This window comes from Saccopteryx bilineata, chromosome 2 (genome assembly GCF_036850765.1).
Source record: "Saccopteryx bilineata isolate mSacBil1 chromosome 2, mSacBil1_pri_phased_curated, whole genome shotgun sequence".
NCBI classification, from domain to species: Eukaryota; Metazoa; Chordata; class Mammalia; order Chiroptera; family Emballonuridae; genus Saccopteryx; species Saccopteryx bilineata.
Genome location: NC_089491.1, coordinates 191,872,490 through 191,879,651, shown reverse-complemented (window position 1 = coordinate 191,879,651; position 7,162 = coordinate 191,872,490). Strand labels below are relative to the sequence as shown.

The following is a 7,162-nucleotide window of genomic DNA, read 5'->3' as shown; positions in this document are numbered from 1 at the left end:
CTGACTATGCAGAACACAGAATTTATTCTTGTATTACTATTTATTCTTGTATTATATTATATATTTTTTCCATACGAACAACTGTAAACCTGCTTTGCCCACGTCTGTATTTTGTAGATCTCACCTGAATGTCGTTTCTCTTAATTAGCTTTTAAATAAAATCTGGGTTGCAGACAATTTGAGGATGTTCTTTGATGAGGAAACAAGATTGCTGTTTCTTTTTCTTTTTTGCATTGCTGGTTAATATCCACAGATTTGGAAACTAGTTAAGCAGGTATTGCATTGCCATTTTGGTAGTCGAAACTTACATGTATTCTGTCATCCAGTTGCTATTATCATACATATGTTCTCTTTAGTCTTTTAAATATATTGATTGATTTAATTTTAGAGAGAGAGAGGAAGGAAGAAAGGGAGAATGAAACATGGATTTGTTGTTCCACTTACTCATGCATACATTAATTGAGTATTGTGTGTCCCTTGACCTGGGGTCAAACGTGCAACCTTGGTATATCAGGACTATGTTCTAACCAACTGTATAGCCAGTAGCCACGGCCACCATCACAGCAGCCTGGCCCATGCAGGTTTGCATTGGATTTGGACAGTTGGTAAAGAAACAACTGAGCCAAAAACTGGTGGGCTATCATCTTTAATCCTAGCTTGCACCCGGCGGGCAAGTAGAAACACACACTGGGCTCCAAAACCCTCTCACATTCAGTGTTCACAAAGCTACTGACTTATCCGAGTTTCCTAGAATCAAAGGTTTCTAGCTCACCAGACTTATTCACCTCTGTTCCCCATCTCCTTCCTTCACTCTGCACAAACTGCACAAACTGGCTTCTCACTCAGCACTCTGCCATCTTGGCTGCTTCTCCTGGCCTCCTCCACCTGGCCTCTCTCTGCTCTCTGCTCTCTCCTCTCTAATGATAATCTCAGGAACCAAGAGAGTAAGCTCCCTTTCTGCCCCTTTATAGTGTAGATTCATAACCTTTAATCCAATATACAAAATAGGGAAGTCTCTAATACAAAGTCACTTTCTGAGGTATGATAGGATTGTACCACCCCACATCAAAAAGGGTGGGAAAAACTTAATCCCAAAACCAAGCCCCAGGCTACAAGGATCCTGCCTGCCCACAGCCCACCCCCAACACACATTAACATCACCTGGGCGACAGCTCCATGTGGGCAGCGCCATCTTTAGCAAAGTGAGCATAATATATTTTATCTGCCCAACACCAACTGAGTGACCTGGCCAGGGCAAGAGACTTAAATTTGATTGAAGGATAATTCCATATATAAGTTTGAGCCTTAACTTTTTTAAATGTTTGTTAGAAACTGCTATAAATCAATTTAAGAGTGAAAACTTTATTTTTTTCCACTTGAAAGAGGGTTTTTTTGTTTGTTTTTGTATTTTTCTGAAGTTGGAAATGGGGAGGCAATCAGACAGACTCCCACATGCGCCTGACCGGGATCCACCTGGCACGCCCATCAGGGGGCAATGCTCTGCCCATCTGGGGCATCGCTCTGTTGCAACCAGAGCCATTTTAGCACCTGAGGCAGAGGCCACAGAGCCATCCTCAGTACCCAGGCCAACTTTGCTCCAATGGAGCCTTGGCTGTGGGAGGGGAAGAGAGAGACAGAGAGGAAGGAGAGGGGGAGGGGTGGAGAAGCAGATGGGCGCTTCTCCTGTGTGCCCTGGCCGGGAATCAAACCCTGGACTCCTGCACGCCAGGCCGATGCTCTACCACTGAGCCAACCAGCCAGGGCTGAAAGAGGGTTTTTTATTTTATTTTTATTTTTTTTATTTATTTATTTTTTTAAAATAAATTTTTATTAATGGTAATGGGATGACATTAATAAATCAGGGTACATATATTCAAAGAAAACATGTCTAGGTTATTTTGTCATCAAATTATGTTGCAAACCCCTCGCCCAAAGTCAGATTGTCCTCCGTCACCCTCTATCTAGTTCTCTGTGCCCCTCCCCCTCCCCCTAACTCTCTCCCTCCCTCCCTCCCATATCCTCCCTCCCCCCCCCACCCTTGGTAACCACCACACTCTTGTCCATGTCTCTTAGTCTCATTTTTATGTTCCACCAATGTATGGAATCATGTAGTTCTTGTTTTTTTCTGATTTACTTATTTCACTCCTTATAATGTTATCAAGATCCCACCATTTTGCTGTAAATGATCTGATGTCATCATTTCTTATGGCTGAGTAGTATTCCATAGTGTATATGTGCCAATCTTCTTTATCCAGTCTTCTATTGAAGGGCTTTTTGGTTGTTTCCATGTCTTGGCCACTGTGAACAGTGCTGCAATGAACATGGGGCTACATGTGTCTTCACGTATCAATGTTTCTGAGGTTTTGGGGTATATACCCAGTAGAGGGATTGCTGGGTCATAAGGTAATTCTATTTGCAGTTTTTTGAGGAACCACCATACTTTCCTCCATAATGGTTGTACTACTTTACAGTCCCACCAACAGTGAATGAGGGTTCCTTTTTCTCCACAGCCTCTCCAACATTTGCTATTACCCGTCTTGTTGATAATAGCTAATCTAACAGGAGTGAGGTGGTATCTCATTGTAGTTTTGATTTGCATTTCTCTAATAACTAATGAAGCTGAGCATCTTTTCATATATCTGTTGGCCATTTGTATCTCTTCCTGGGAGAAGTGTCTGTTCATGTCCTTTTCCCATTTTTTTATTGGATTGTTTGTTTGTTTGTTGTTGAGTTTTATGAGTTCTTTGTAAATTTTGGATATTAGGCCCTTATCTGAGCTGTCGTTTGAAAATATCAGTTCCCATATAGTTGGCTGTCTGTTTATTTTGATATCAGTTTCTCTTGCTGAGCAAAAACTTTTAATTCTGATGTAGTCCCATTCATTTATCTTTGCCTTCACTTCTCTTGCCATTGGAGTCAAGTTCATAAAATGTTCTTTAAAACCCAGGTCCATGATTTTAGTACCTATGTCTTCTTCTATGTACTTTATTGTTTCAGGTCTTATATTTAGGTCTTTGATCCATTTTGAATTAATTTTAGTACACGGGGACAGGCTGTAGTCGAGTTTCATTCTTTTGCATGTGGCTTTCCAGTTTTCCCAACACCATTTGTTGAAGAGGCTTTCTTTTCTCCATTGTGTGTTGTTGGCCCCTTTATCAAAGATTATTTGACCATATATATGTGGTTTTATTTCTGGGCTTTCTATTCTGTTCCATTGGTCTGAGTGTCTATTTTTCTGCCAATACCATGCTGTTTTGATTATCGTGGCCCTATAATATAGTTTAAAGTCAGGTATTGTAATGCCCCCAGCTTCATTCTTTTTCCTTAGGATTGTTTTGGCTATTCGGGGTTTTTTATAGTTCCATATAAATCTGATGATTTTTTGTTCCATTTCTTTAAAAAATCTCATAGGGATTTTGATGGGAATTGCATTAAATTTGTGTATTGCTTTGGGTAATATGGCCATTTTGATTATATTTATTCTTCCTATCCAAGAACAAGGAATATTTTTCCATCTCATTGTATCTTTTTCGATTTCCCTTAACAATGCTTTGTAATTTTCATTATATAGGTCCTTTACGTTCTTTGTTATGTTTATTCCTAGGTATTTTATTTTTTTTGTTGCAATCGTGAAGGGGATTATTTTTTTGAGTTCGTTTTCTAATATTTCATTGGTGGCATATAGAAAGGCTATGGACTTTTGTATGTTAATTTTGTATCCTGCGACCTTACTGTATTGGTTTATTGTTTCTAATAATCTTTTTGTGGAGTCCTTCGGGTTTTCGATGTATAGGATCATATCATCAGCAAAAAATGATAGCTTTACTTCTTCTTTTCCGATATGGATGCCTTTTATTTCTTTGTCTTGTCTGATTGCTCTGGCCAGAACTTCTAGCACCACGTTGAATAAGAGTGGAGAGAGTGGACAACCCTGTCTTGTTCCTGATTTAAGGTAGAAAGTCCTCAGTTTTATGCCGTTTAATAGGATGTTGGCTGATGGTTTATCATATATGGCCTTTATCATGTTGAGATATTTTCCTTCTATACCCATTTTGTTGAGAGTCTTAAACATAAAATTGTGTTGTATTTTATCAAAAGCCTTTTCTGCATCTATTGATAAGATCATGTGGTTTTTGTTCTTTGTTTTGTTGATATGGTGTATTACGTTAACCGTTTTGCGTATGTTGAACCATCCTTGAGATTCTGGGATGAATCCCACTTGATCATGATGTATTATTTTTTTAATATGTTGTTGTATTCGGTTTGCCAGTATTTTGTTTAGTATTTTAGCATCTGTATTCATTAGAGATATTGGTCTGTAGTTTTCTTTCTTTGTGCCATCCTTGCCAGGTTTTGGTATGAGGGTTATGTTGGCCTCATAAAATGTGTTTGGAAGTATTGCTTCTTCTTCAATTTTTTTGAAGACTTTGAGTAGAATAGGAACCAAGTCTTCTTTGAATGTTTGATAGAATTCACTAGTATAACCGTCTGGGCCTGGACTTTTATTTTTGGGGAGATTTTTAATAGTTTTTTCTATTTCCTCCCTGCTGATTGGTCTGTTTAGGCTTTCTGCTTCTTCATGACTCAGTCTAGGAAGGTTGTATTGTTCTAGGAATTTATCCATTTCTTCTAGATTGTTGTATTTGGTGGCATATAATTTTTCATAGTATTCTACAATAATTCTTTGTATATCTATGATGTCTGTGGTGATCTCTTCTCTTTCATTTTGGATTTTATTTATTTGAGTCCTGTGTCTTTTTTCCTTGGTGAGTCTTGCCAAGGGTTTGTCAATTTTGTTGATCTTTTCAAAGAACCAGCTCCTTGTTTTATTGATTTTTTCTATAGTTTTTCTGTTCTCTATTTCATTTATTTCTGCTCTGATTTTTATTATCTCCTTTCTTTGGCTGGTTTTGGGTTGTCTTTGTTCTTCTTTTTCTAGTTCCTTAAGGTGTGAAGTTAAGTGGTTTACTTCGGCTCTCTCTTGTTTGTTCATATAGGCCTGAAGTGATATGAACTTTCCTCTTATTACTGCTTTTGCTGCATCCCAGAGATTCTGATATGTCGTATTTTCATTTTCATTTGTCTGTATATATCTTTTGATCTCTGCGCTTATTTCTTCTTTGACCCATTCATTTTTTAGAAGTATGTTGTTTAGTTTCCACATTTTTGTGGGTTTTTCCCCCTCTTTTTTGCAGTTGAATTCTAGTTTCAAGGCTTTATGATTAGAAAATATGCTTGGTACAATTTCAATTTTTCTAAATTTGCTGATATTGTCTTTGTGGCCCAACATATGGTCAATTCTTGAGAATGTTCCATGTACACTAGAGAAAAATGTATACTCTGTCGCTTTGGGATGAAGTGTCCTGTAGATGTCTATCATATCCAGGTGTTCTAGTATTTCGTTTAAGGCCACTATATCTTTATTTATTTATTTTTTTTTTTACAAACTAGAGATATAAACCTTTATTTCACAACGTTATCATAGTTCACTTTCTAATAAGACATGTACTGAGGACATAGTTTAAAATCCCGGGAAAGCTAGCTGCTGGGGGTCTTCCAGGCAGGAGCAAAGCTGTGGTCACTCCAGGGCCGATGTGTTCAGGTGGCATGGGCCAGATGCACCAGTATCATCCAACCCCAGTGTTACTTAGAGCCACCTCCTTTTTTGGGGCCATTAGTCCTCATTTCATGCCAGATTTTCACTAGAGGCTCCCTGTTCTTCCAAATGAGTTCATGACCGTAAGTAATATACCATATTCCAAAGAGAGCTCCCCCAAGGTGTGCTGCATGGTCAAAGAATCTCCATCCCAGGACCATTCCTGCTGTGTCCATGGCAATAATGGCTTTTAGGGCATTCCTGGCCGTGAAGGTGAACATTGGAAGGAAGATGATGGCAAGCCTCCCCTCCGGGATCTTGGTGCAGACAGCGGCAAGCACCGTCATGATCGCGCCCGATGCTCCAAGTGATGGTCCGTATCTTCCTGTGGCAACTTTACACACATAACTGACAAAATTGGAAATAACACCTGCAGATAAGTACACTGCCATGAACTGTTCCTGACCCAGAATGTTCACTATGCTGGAGGAGAAGCTCCACAGAACATACATATTTGCTGCCATGTGGAACAAGGAGAAATGACTGAAAGTCGACAGCAACATGGGAGAACAAAGGACCTTGGAGGCTGGATTGGATGTGAAATATCTGATCATTGTCCGCTGAAGAGAAGGTACTCTCCATAAACAGAATACAAAAATATTTTCAGCAATGATACCTGTCACAGTCCGTTGGCCATCACTTAGGTTATTCCACCACTTGTTAATCTCCTTTCTGAAGTCTCCTTCCTTCTGTGGTCTTATGCTATCCAACCAATCAGCCTTTATACCATCAAAATAACTCTGGACCCTGGATTTCAGTGATTCATATTGCCAAATGGCAGCTGATCCAAATGCACAGCCTGTAAACCCAACAGTGAAAATAAAAGGCTTTACAAGGGTCCTTATGGGGTAAGGAGAAGGGTAAAAAACTGTTTCTTCTACAGGAGGGATCAAAGCACTTCTCTTGTATGCTTCACCACTTGTTCCTGTGTCTGATTTTCGAGGTTCAACCTTCCTGGGTGCTTTTCTGAATCCACATTTTTGCTGAATAAAAAAGTTAAACCTGCGTCCAAGCAGCCGCGGCGGGGCTAGGGCCGCAGGGAGGTCCTCGCAGCTGCGGCCCACTCCCGGCGCTGCCCACGCCTGGGCGCAGCCCCAACCTCTCTGCGCCCAGCCTCGCAACGCCATCTTCCCCACTATATCTTTATTGATTCTCTGTTTGGATGACCGATCTAGAGCCGTCAGCGGTGTATTGAGGTCTCCAAGTATGATTGTATTTTTGTTAGTTTTTGTTTTAAGGTCAATAAGTAGCTGTCTTATATATTTTGGTGCTCCTTGGTTTGGTGCATATATATTAAGGATTGTTATGTCTTCTTGATTCAACTTCCCCTTAATCATTATGAAATGACCATTTTTGTCTCTGAGTACTTTTTCTGTCTTGTAGTCAGCATTATTAGATATGAGTATTGCTACGCCTGCTTTTTTTTGGGTGTTGTTTGCTTGGAGTATTGTTTTCCAGCCTTTCACTTTGAATTTGTTTTTATCCTTGTTGCTTAGATGTGTTTCT

General features: G+C 39.6%; 1 pseudogene; it reads right to left on the bottom strand.

The window, feature by feature from the left end:
- Positions 1–5,448: 5,448 nt before the first annotated feature.
- On the bottom strand, positions 5,449–6,786 carry LOC136323096 (presenilin-associated rhomboid-like protein, mitochondrial pseudogene; annotated as a pseudogene).
- Positions 6,787–7,162: the final 376 nt, after the last annotated feature.